Source organism: Rutidosis leptorrhynchoides, chromosome 11 (assembly GCF_046630445.1).
Source record: "Rutidosis leptorrhynchoides isolate AG116_Rl617_1_P2 chromosome 11, CSIRO_AGI_Rlap_v1, whole genome shotgun sequence".
Taxonomy (NCBI): domain Eukaryota; kingdom Viridiplantae; phylum Streptophyta; class Magnoliopsida; order Asterales; family Asteraceae; genus Rutidosis; species Rutidosis leptorrhynchoides.
This window is the reverse complement of record NC_092343.1, coordinates 73,141,994-73,154,689: the sequence shown is the minus strand read 5'-3', so window position 1 is coordinate 73,154,689 and position 12,696 is coordinate 73,141,994.

Genomic DNA, 12,696 nt, shown 5'->3' with positions numbered 1-12,696 from the left:
GGGTTCTTGAGAGGAAATTGGAAGTATGAAAAGAGAGAAAGAGAGAAAGAGAGAAAATGAGAGGAGGAGGTTGAAGGTTTGACTAGTTGACCTAGTCAAATCTTTGGCCTCTTTGCAAGTTTAGTCCCTCTAGTTCGGGTGCGGGTGCGTGAATTACCTAGACGAGATATTTTTAAAGCACGTATTAACGAGATGTGTTATAAACATATAACGGAACTTAAATAGCTAAACGGAAAATTGACGGAAAAAGGCGGGATGTTACATTACCTACACCTTAAAAGAAATTTCGTCCCGAAATTTAAGCAGGCGTAGTAATCGTAGTTTCTTCCTCAGAATCTGACGTTTCCGGAACCGGGAATAGATGAGGGTGTTTCTTTCGCATTTGATCTTCTCTTTCCCAAGTAAACTCAGGTCCCCTTTTGGCGTTCCAACGGACCTTAACAATCGGGATCCGGCTTTGTTTTAATTCCTTCTCGACGTAGTCCACAATTTCAACCGGTTCCTCCACAAAATGGAGTTTGTCATTAATAGTAAGTTCTTCGAGAGGGACGACTATATCGGGCTCGGCAAGACATTTCTTCAAGTTAGATACATGAAATGTAGGGTGGACGGAGCTTAGTTGAGGCGGAAGATCCAAACGATACGCAACGGTTCCAACACGCTCTAAGATTTCGAAAGGACCAACGTACCGCGGATTTAGTTTCCGACGTTTCCCAAAACGGATGACACCTTTCCAAGGTGCAACTTTTAACATGACGCGGTCACCGACTTGAAATTCGAGGTCTTTGCGTCTTTTGTCGGTATAGCATTTTTGACGACTCCGGGCCGTCCGAAGCCTATCTCGGATTTGAAGAATCTTTTAGGTTGTTTCGTGAATGAGTTCGGGCCCGGAAATTTGCACGTCACCCACTTCGGCCCAACAAAGAGGAGAGCGACATTTTCGACCATATAACGCTTCAAAAGGTGCGGCCTTAATACTCGCGTGATAACTATTGTTGTAAGAGAATTCGGCGAGAGGTAAGTGATTGTCCCAAGCTTTTCCAAAATCAACCACGCAAGCTCGTAACATGTCCTCCAAGGTTTGAATTGTACGTTCGCTTTGTCCATCGGTTTGAGGATGATATGCGGTGCTCATGTCTAAACGCGTTCCCAACGCTTCTTGTAACGTACGCCAAAATCTAGAAACGAAACGACCATCTCGGTCGGAGATAATCAATAACGGTACTCCGTGTCGGGCTACAATCTCCTTAATGTAAAGTCGTGCAAGTTTCTCCCTTTTGTCGGTCTCTTTCATGGCGAGAAAGTGCGCGGATTTGGTGAGGCGATCGACAATGACCCAAATAGTATAATAACCGCCCGACGTTTTTGGTAGCTTGGTGATAAAATCCATCGTGATCCTTTCCCACTTCCATTGTGGGATCTCGGGTTGTTGAAGTAACCCGGACGGTCTTTGGTGTTCGGCTTTGACTTTAGCGCAAGTCAAACAATTGGCGACGTATCTAGCAACCTCCTTTTTGATGTTCGGCCACCAATATTGTTCTTTAAGGTCATGGTACAACTTATTGGCGCCGGGATGAATCGAGTATCGCGATTTGTGGGCTTCGTCTAGGATGAGGCTTCGTAGATCGCCATATCTAGGCACCCAAATTTTTCCGGCGTAATATCGAAGTCCGGTCTCCTTAACTTCGAATCGGGAGACGAGAATGTTTAAAAGTTCGCGTGCGATGTTGTTGTCCTTAAGAGCTTCATCTTGGGCTACCCGAATTTGGCTATTAAGGTTGGAGTGGATGGTGATATTCAAAGCTCGGACACGAAGAGGCACCGCTCTTTCCTTTCGACTTAAGGCATCGGCCACTACATTTGCCTTCCCGGGGTGGTAACGAAGCTCGCAATTATAATCGTTCAAGGTCTCAATCCACCTTCGTTGTCTCATGTTTAGTTGCTTTTGATCGAAGATGTGTTGAAGGCTTTTGTGATCGGTGAAGATAGTACTCTTGGTTCCATAAAGATAGTGTCTCCACATTTTAAGTGCGAAGACAACGGCTCCGAGTTCGAGATCATGCGTCGTGTAGTTTCGTTCATGAATTTTGAGTTGTCGGGAGGCATAAGCAATGACTTTCTTTCGTTGCATCAATACACACCCAAAACCATGTTTCGAGGCATCGCAATATACAACAAAATCATCATTGCCTTCGGGAAGTGACAAGATAGGAGCGGTGGTTAGCTTCGTTTTCAAGATCTGAAACGCGGATTCTTGCTCGGTCGCCCAAATGAATTTCTTTCCCTTGTGAGTTAATGCGGATAGAGGACGTGCAACCAAAGAGAAGTTTTCGATGAATCTACGATAGTACCCGGCGAGACCCAAGAATTGACGAATGTGAGTAGGAGTAGTAGGAGTCTCCCATTTACTAATGGCTTCGATTTTCGTGAGATCGACTTTAATACCTTGATCACTTACAACATGACCAAGAAATTGAACTTCCTTCAACCAAAATTCACACTAGGAGAATTTGGCATAAAGTCGTTCTTGTCTTAGAAGTTCAAGCACAAGTCGAAGGTGTTCCTCGTGTTCTTTTTCGCTTTTTGAATAGACTAAAATATCATCGATGAACACGATAACGAATTTGTCAAGATACGGTTTGCACACGCGGTTCATAAGATCCATGAACACCGCCGGTGCGTTAGTGAGACCAAATGGCATTACAAGAAATTCATAACTACCATAACGAGTTCGGAAAGCGGTTTTGGAGACATCTTCCCCCTTAACCCTTAATTGATGATAACCCGAGCGGAGATCGATTTTTGAATATACGTAAGACCCTTGTAATTGATCAAAGAGGTCATCGATGCGAGGAAGAGGATATCGGTTCTTAACCGTCAATTTGTTTAGTTCACGATAATCAATGCACATTCGTAGGGATCCGTCTTTCTTTTTAACAAACAAAATCGGAGCGCCCCAAGGTGAATGGCTAGGTTGGATAAAACCACGATCAAGTAGTTCTTGGATTTGACTTTGCAATTCTTGCATTTCGGATGGAGCAAGTCTATACGGTGCACGTGCTACGGGTGCGGCTCCTGGAATAAGATCGATTTGAAATTCAACCGGTCGATGAGGTGGAAGACCCGGTAATTCGTCGGGAAATACATCGGAAAAGTCACTAACAATTGGCACATCTTCGATGCGCTTTTCGTCGGCCTCGACTTTCTTAACGTGAGCAAGAATCGCGAAACAACCCTTGCGAAGTAGCTTTCGAACTTTAAGGCACGAAACGAGATTGAGTCCGGTGCAATTTTTGTCGCCATAGACAATCAAGGGTTCACCGTTCTCGATAGGAATTCGGATTGCGTGAAGATCGCAAAGAATGTGAGATTTATTTTTGACCATCCAATTCATACCGATTATTACATCAAAACTCCCTAATTCCTTGGGTATCAAGTCAATTTCAAATTCCTTACCCAAAATGTTCAAAGTACACCCCCGGTAATATGTGTCGGCACTTAAGAGTTTTCCGTCGGCCACTTCGATGGAATAAGTAGTATCTAAAGGGTGTGGTGGAGTGCGAAGGGTAGGAGCCAAAGTCTTAGACACAAAACATTTATCGGCACCCGAATCGAATAAGCAAGTAACATAAGAGTTGTTGAGAAGAAACGTACCCGTGACTAGTTCATTGTCATTTCGGGCTTCCTCGGTGTTGATGTTAAAGGCTCGGCCTCGGTTGTTGGGGTTGGCTTTCTTTTTCGGGCATTCGTTCTTATAATGGCCCGTTTGGCCACATTCGTAACAAGTGACCGTTTTTGGAGGATTGGGCCCCTTTCGAGCAACGGGGGCGGCGCTTGTGCAATTGTTGGCCCTATGACCAACACCTTGGCAACGGTGACAAACTAGCTTGTTACATTCGCCGTGATGATGCTTGTGGCATTTGTTGCAAAAAGGTAAGTTTCCGACATAACCCTTCTTGCCGTCGTTGTTGAAAGGCTTTTTGGTGAAGGTGTTGTTGTTGTAGTTGGTTGATGGAGTGGCTTCCCATTTCCTTTTGTTGCCACCCGACTTGTCCTCGGCCTTAGGAGCCGGCACTACGATTTCGTCAACCGTTTCAATTAGTTGGCGGGCCATGTTCATAGCGGCTTGATGAGTAGCGGGTTTGGATGACATCACCCCTTGTTTGATGCTTTTTGGAAGACCGAGCATGTAGAGCTCAATCCTTTGAGATTCGGGGTTAACAAGATTAGGACACATCAAGGATAGTTCGGCGAAGCGTTGATTATAAGCTTTAAGATCGTTTCCGACCGCTTTCAAAGCTCTTAATTCTTCCTCAAGCTTTCGGGTTTCTTCGCGCGGAAAATATTCAACAATCATCTTTTCCCTTAGATCGGCCCAAGAGAGGGCATGAGCTTCATCGGTACCCACCGATTGAACATAGGTGTTCCACCATGTTAGAGCAACCCCGGAGAAAGTGTGGGTGGAGTATTTGACCTTGTCTTGATCCCGACAACCGCTTATGCTAAAGACGGCCTCCGTTTGTTCAAACCAACGAGTAAGCACAACCGGTCCCCCGGTTCCATCATAAGTGTGAGGTTTGCACCCCATGAAAGCTTTGTAGGAGCACCCTTCGCTAGAGTTACCGGCTCCTTGGTTATTGTTGTTGTGGTTGGTGTTATTGTTGTTGTTAGACGAGTGACCGGCCATGGCCGCATCCACGGCGGTGGCTATCATGCGTTGCAAAGCTTGTTCGGGAGTTTCATTGCATCGTACACGGCGAGGAGGCATTGTTCCTTCAAAACAAAGGAATACCGTTGGTTAGTATTTTAAATAATACTAACCGTGATATGGAATAAAGATAAAGATAAAATTATCCTTGACTCGCCTTAAATTCTTTATGTCATAATGTCGGTATGTTCATATGAGTCACCGTAATATAATTTCCGGGAATTATATTACCCTAATTCATATGTGCATTCGACATTACATCATATAGTCAAGGTGACGTGTCAATTAAATTATACAACGCAAGATTTAGATAGAATAAGAGTAGATATGAGTAGAAGAGTCAGAGTATAAATGCACAATTTGTCAAGTAATTCCTATGTCAAATCTATATGCCGGTTGTAGTCTAGACTCACCAATGTACCCTATGACTCGGGGTCGACACCAATGAACTCTAAATCCCTACAACCAAGGCTCTGATACCACTTGTAGCGACCCCGACAAATCGTCAAATGACGGCGTCATCTACGTATGGTCCCATTACATGGTCGTAAGTCTTTATAACAAAGTTTGACCGAAAGGTATGTCGCATTCATTTCATAAATAAGGATGTTTCAAAGTTTACAAAAGTAGTTTCCATAACAAGTACATAACAATGTTTAAAGTTTGTATGAAACACGTGCGACACAATTAAAAGTAGTCAAAAAGACGCTCCACGTATGCAAGTATACTCGACATCCAATGCAAGTATCAAAAAGTATGAGCGGAAGCATGTATCACCTAAGTTCAAGGACCTGAGAAAAACATAGAGAATCTGTCAACGAAAACGTTGGTGAAATCATAGGTTTAAATAAGTAAGTGAGTAAAAGTAAGTTGAACCACAAGATTTGCAACATCGATAAAGTCATAGTACATTCTAAAAGTTAATATTCACGAGCACTCAATTATCAAAGCTTAACATTCCGTCCGTTGAACCCCGTAATAATAGTGTTAGAACATACACTGTTTCCCGAAAATATATTTCACCCGTAGACGGTAGCGAACCGTCCGAAGTGAGGGTTTGTCAAACCCATATGGCCATATAACATAAGTTCTCGCTTACACCATCTGATGTAACTAATGATAATCGAATTGAGGATTTGTGTTCAAACTCGTATGTAGAATGTTTGTTTTCCCTGTACTTGTGTTCACGTAGTTTAAAAGAACGTTTATGTTTTCTCATCCCAAAAGTAAGTTCAAAAAGAGTAAAAGTGGGACTATGATCTCACCTTGTATGCACGAACCAAAAAGTACTTCGACAAGTAACGTGTGCAAAGAACAATGCTAGTCTTGACCTAAACAAATAGGTTGTATCAATAACGATAGTCACGAAGGGTCAAAGATGTTCAATTAGTCCTATGGCTCGTTACGACTCGATTATGTAGCATGTGAATCAAATTGTCAAGTTTCATGCAAGATACAAGTACAGAAACAAGTTAGGAAGGTTGCATAATCATTTGGTTAAGTTTGACAAAAAGTCAAACTTTGGTCGGTCAAAGTCAACGAAAGTCAACACGTTCGGGTCGGGTCCCGAACTATTTTTCTGAGGTTTTTATTCATATATAAGCATGTTAGAACAAGTCTCATGTGAATCGGAGGTCCATAGTGTGCCAAACATTTTTCGTATTTTGACCAAAGAGGTCAGAGCCTGGACACGGCTTATGCCGCGCCGCGGCCCACAATTGTCGCGCCGCGACAATACACGGGAGCTGGTACCTGGCCAGTTTCAAATGTTCAAGTCTTGATCCAAAATCTTTTTGTGCATAAAACATAAACCGCTAACACTTAGGACTCGCACCTTATATCGTTGGAAAGCTCTTTTGACGTAGAATGCAACTAAACACAATTCATCAATCAATCTACCTATTATAACAACCAAAACCGCATCTAATGCTCAACATTAATCGCATACAAGTTCATAAATGCAATTCAATGATTCGGGCAACCAATTTACATGAATGATATGCTGTTTCGAAGGTAATCAAGCATACAATCCAACTAAACACTTACCAACAATAATCCATGGCATTCAATGCATCAAAAGTCCATTTCAAGTTCATCAAACCCTAACCCAAATTCACCAAAATCATAAATCAAGTTCATGAACTTTTCTAAAGCAACCTACACATCAAATTGAAGCTAGTGATACTAGGAACACAATTAAAACATGAACTTTAATAATTTAACAACATTTAATCTTCCAAAATCAAAGATTAAGCAAACCCATTTTCAAGTGTTCAAACTAGTTACTCAAAACAACAAATCGAACAAACAAAACATATATTCATGTTATACACGAGCCATATACACTAATTAACACTTTTATAATTCAAAAACATCAAGAACACAAAATCTAGTAATTTTAGAAAGTTACCCAAATGAGATGAAATTGGTATCAAGTCGAAGAGGATGAAGAGAGGATTCCAAATATGTAATTTGTTTTGATGTTAGCCTCCAAATCCGAAATTAGATGATGAATCTTGGTTGGGTTCTTGAGAGGAAATTGGAAGTATGAAAAGAGAGAAAGAGAGAAAGAGAGAAAATGAGAGGAGGAGGTTGAAGGTTTGACTAGTTGACCTAGTCAAATCTTTGGCCTCTTTGCAAGTTTAGTCCCTCTAGTTCGGGTGCGGGTGCGTGAATTACCTAGACGAGATATTTTTAAAGCACGTATTAACGAGATGTGTTATAAACATATAACGGAACTTAAATAGCTAAACGGAAAATTGACGGAAAAAGGCGGGATGTTACACCCCACCCCCACCAAACGCGATGTGGGAAAGGTGCCATAAATGGAGCTTCATGGCACGGATGAAATTGTGGGTTAATATGTAGTCAACTGAGGTCGAACTCCTGACCTCCCCTAAAGAAGGCAGGCCACCAACTGCTGGACCACATCACAACTTCTAAGTGTCAAATTTTATCCATTGATCCTTTGCCTAGCATCAACAAAGCATATTACATAGTTCACCAAGGCTGAAAAACAAAAACGAGTGACTCAACATGATCAAAATCCTATTGTTTTCGATGCTAACTACAATAACGGTGCTTCCGATGGTTATAAAAAAGTGGTTAAAGGGAATAAAGATGAAAAGAAGTGAAATTATCATAATATGGAAGGATATACTTTTGAAAAGTGTTTTGAAATAATTAGTTACCTTGATTAGTACAAGTGAAAGAAAGGAAAGAAACAGAATAATTTTGATGTAAATGTCACAACTGATTTTGAAATTATACACAAAAAGACACCCTATTTGACTTGGATTATGAAATTGAAATTGGTAATGACAAGATGAACCTGAATCATAAACTAGTGAATGAAGTTTGTCAGGAAATGATGAAAATGTTCAAAGGAAAAGCTGAAGCAGATGCAGTCAGTACCTCAAGGCCTTATGCAGATAAATCATTTTAAGGATCACTCAAAATTTTAACTGATAATGATATTAGGTTTAATTATGATAAATATTAGATAATAGATATTGGAGCTTCTGATAACATGTCACTAAATATTCACTTATTTTAGACCATTAGATACCTTAGTAAACCTATTAAGGTAAAACTAGCTGATGAAAAAGTGAATGATTCACTAAAATTGGTAGTATTCAAATCACACCCAATTTAACTATTTCTGGAGTCTTTTATGTTCTTGAGTTCAACATAAATCTTCTTTCACTTGGAAAATTACTTAAAGAAAAGTTTCTTATTGCTATTTTCTTTCCCACTTGATTTTTATTTCGAGACTCTTCAATTAAGCACGTCATAGCTCAATAATCTCTACCTCTACAAATCTTCTACTAATGTTACTTCTAAATCTTTAATTAATTTGTCTTCTTTTATATATAGTGTTGTTAAGAATAAGTCTCATGATGTGTCAATTGAGACATTCCATTCAGATTGAGTCATTCTTCCATGTCAAAACTTATTCATATAAAAATCTGTATGCAAACTAAAATATTTGATCATTTACGTGATACTTGTCTTGTTGCTAATTTTCATTGATTACCTTTCCCACTTAGTCAAACTAGGTCAACTAAACCATTTTACTGGTTGCATGTTGCATGTTGATCTGTGAGGCCCCTATAAATTTTTTTCTCTTAATGGTGATCACTATTTCTTTACCATTGTTGATGATCACACTAGATGTATCTGGTGTTATTTGTTGTATACCAAAGATAACATAAGTGTTGTCATGTCTAGTTTCTTTAGGTACATTTGTACCCATTTTTGACACTACCCAAGCTTATAAGGTCTGATAATGGCTCAAAAATAGTCCATAAAACATGCATGACACTATTCAAACAAAAAGGAATTATACTTCAAAGATCAATGGTTTACATACCTCAATAAAATGAGATAGTAGAAAAAAGCAGACATTTATTAAATACTGCTAGATCGTTGAAATTACAGGCTAATTTGCCAAAAACATTTTAGGGTGATTTTATACTTACTGAAATTTTTTTGATAAATAAGATGCCTATGAAAATACTGAACTGGAAGTCACCTTATGAAGTTCACATAAAACTGCCCTAATCTATGATAATCGGAGGACCGTTGGGTGCTTATGTTATGCAAATGTTACTAAACCTCATGAGGATAAGTTTGAGGTCGTAGGTATTAGATGCATTATAATTGGTTATCCACTATAATAGAAAGGGTAAAAACGGTGTGCTTTGGATACCAAAGAGGTTATTTGTAGCAGAGATGTTAACTTTGAAGAAGATATTTTCCCTTATAATCGAACTGAACAAAATAGTTCATGAGAAAATGCTGGAAATAAATTGTCAATGGTTGATTATGGAGAAAGTGATGATAGTGATGTGGCAACTAATATTACAAATCATCAACCAAATGAGGTAATCGATCATATTCCCCTTACTATCCCTAACACCGATTCTACTTCTACTAATGAACTAGTTGTCAGAAGATCTGGTAGATTGTCAAAATCAATCATCATAGATAAAGGAGCTTGTTCAACCTCAAAGAAGAGCTAATATTGCTTATTATGTTCCTACTTATCCTCTTTTTACTCACAGTGAATTTCAAGAATATCCAAGGGATTATATAGCTTCTTTGTTTAGTGTTTTGTCAACAACTAAACCAACCAGTTACAAGCAAGATGCATTACATCCTGGTTAAGTAGAGGTAATGAAAAAAGTATTAAGTACACTGGAAAACAATGAAACGTGGGAACCTACTGCTCTACCAGCTACTCATAAAGTTATTTCTTCTAAATGGGTATTTAAAACCAAATATAATCCTGATAGGTGAGTTGAAAGACTTAAAGCAAGACTGGTGGTAAGGGGTTATAACTAAAAGGAAAGAATGGACTACAAACACACCTTTTCACCTATGGCAAAAGCAAAAAACTGTACGTTTTCTTATTGCTATTGCAACTGAAAAACATTTGCCATTGCATCCAACAGATGTCAATAATGCCTAACTTCATGGCTATGTAGAAGAAACGATTTACATAAAGCCACCTGAATGTTACATTAAGGCAATGCCAGGGTAGATTTATAAATTAAAAAATCCTTATATGGACTTTAATAAGCATCAAGGCAAAAGGAATCATGGGTTGACTAAGTACTTGATTTCTTTGGGTAATATTCAATCCAAACTTGATTACTCATTATCTGTGAGGAAGAGAGAAGAACTGTTTACCGTTTCCTTGCTCTATGTAGATAGTATTCTTATTACAAAAAATTCAAAAGAAGACATTTAAGGAGTAAAAACAGCATTGGATCATAAGTTCATCTTAAAGGATATTGGATTGGCCAGATAATTTTTAGGTATTGATTTGTTCAGAACTAACAAAGGAACATATCTTCACCAAAGAAAGTATATTTTAGATCTTTTATCAGATGCTGGAATGACTGCTAGTAAACTTTTCAAGATCACCTTTTCCTCAAAACTTGAAGTTGTCACTAGATAAAGGTAAAGCTTCGATTGAACCAGATTCTTATAGTAGGTTAATAGGAAGGTTACTGTAGTGACCCAAACTTTTCCATATTTATATATATTAAATGAAATTGTTATTTACCTGATTAAGTGTTTCCAACATGTTAAGCAATCAAACTTGTTAAGACTTGATTAATTGAAATAGGTTTCATATAGACATTTGACCATCCAAGTTGACCGGTGATTCACGAACGTTAAAACTAGTAAAAACTATATGATGACATATATATATGGATATATATAGTTAACATGATATTATGATAAGTAAACATATCATTAAGTATATTAACAATGAACTACATATGTAAAAACAAGACTACTAACTTAATGATTTTGAAACGAGACATATATGTAACGATTATCGTTGTAACGACATTTAATGTATATATATATCATATTAAGATATATTAATACATCATGATATCATGATAATGTAATAATTTAACATCTCATTTGATTTAATAAACAATGGGTTAACAACATTTAACAAGATCGTTAACTTAAAGGTTTCAAATCAAAATTTACATGTAACGACTAACGATGACTTAACGACTCAGTTAAAATGTATATACATGTAGTGTTTTAATATGTATTCATACACTTTTGAAAGACTTCAAGATACTTATCAAAATACTTCTACTTAACAAAAATGCTTACAATTACATCCTCGTTCAGTTTCATCAACAATTCTACTCGTATACACCTGTATTCGTACTCGTACAATACACAACTTTTAGATGTATGTACTATTGGTATATACACTCCAATGATCAGCTCTTAGCAGCCCATGTGAGTCACCTAACACATGTGGAAACCATCATTTGGCAACTAGCATGAAATATCTCATAAAATTACAAAAATATGAGTAATCATTCATGACTTATTTACATGTAAACAAAATTACACATCCTTTATATCTAATCCATATAACAACGATCGAAAACACCTACAAACACTTTCATTCTTCAATTTTCTTCATCTAATTAATCTCTCTCAAGTTCTATCTTCAAGTTCTAAGTGTTCTTCATAAATTCTACAAGTTCTAGTTTCATAAAATCAAGAATACTTCCAAGTTTGCTAGCTTACTTCCAATCTTGTAGAGTGATCATCCAACCTCAAGAAATATTTCTTATTTACAGCAAGATATCTTTCTAATACAAGGTAATACTCATATTCAAACTTTGATTCAATTTCTATAACTATAACAATCTTATTTCGAGTGGAAATCTTACTTGAACTTGTTTTCGTGTCATGATTCTACTTCAAGAACTTTCAAGCCATCCAAGATCCTTTGAAGCTAGATCATTTCTTGTCACTTCCAGTAGATTTACCTACTAAACTTGAGGTAGTAATGATGTTCATAACATCATTCGATTCATACATATAAAACTATCTTATTCAAAGATTTGAACATGTAATCACTAGAACATAGTTTAGTTAATTCTAAACTTGTTCGTAAACAAAAGTTAATCCTTCTAACTTGACTTTTAAAATCAACTTAACACATGTTCTATATCTATATGATATGCTAACTTAATTATTTAAAACCTGAAAACACGAAAAACACCGTAAAACCGGATATACGCCGTTGTAGTAACACCGCGGGCTGTTTTGGGTTAGTTAATTAAAAACTATGATAAACTTTGATTTAAAATTTGTTATTCTGGAAAAATTAGTTTTCTTATGAACATGAAACTATATCCAAAAATTATGGTTAAACTCAAAGTGGAAGTATGTTTTCCAAAATGGTCATCTAGACGTCGTTCTTTCGACTGAAATGACTACCTTTACAAAAACGACTTATAACTTATATTTCTGACTATAAACCTATACTTTTTCTTTCTAGATTCATAAAATAGAGTTCAATATGAAACCATAGCAATTTGATTCACTCAAAACGGATTTAAAACGAATAAGTTATGGGTAAAACAAGATTGGATATTTTTTCTTGTTGTAGCTACGTGAAAATTGGTAACAAATCTATATTAATCATATCC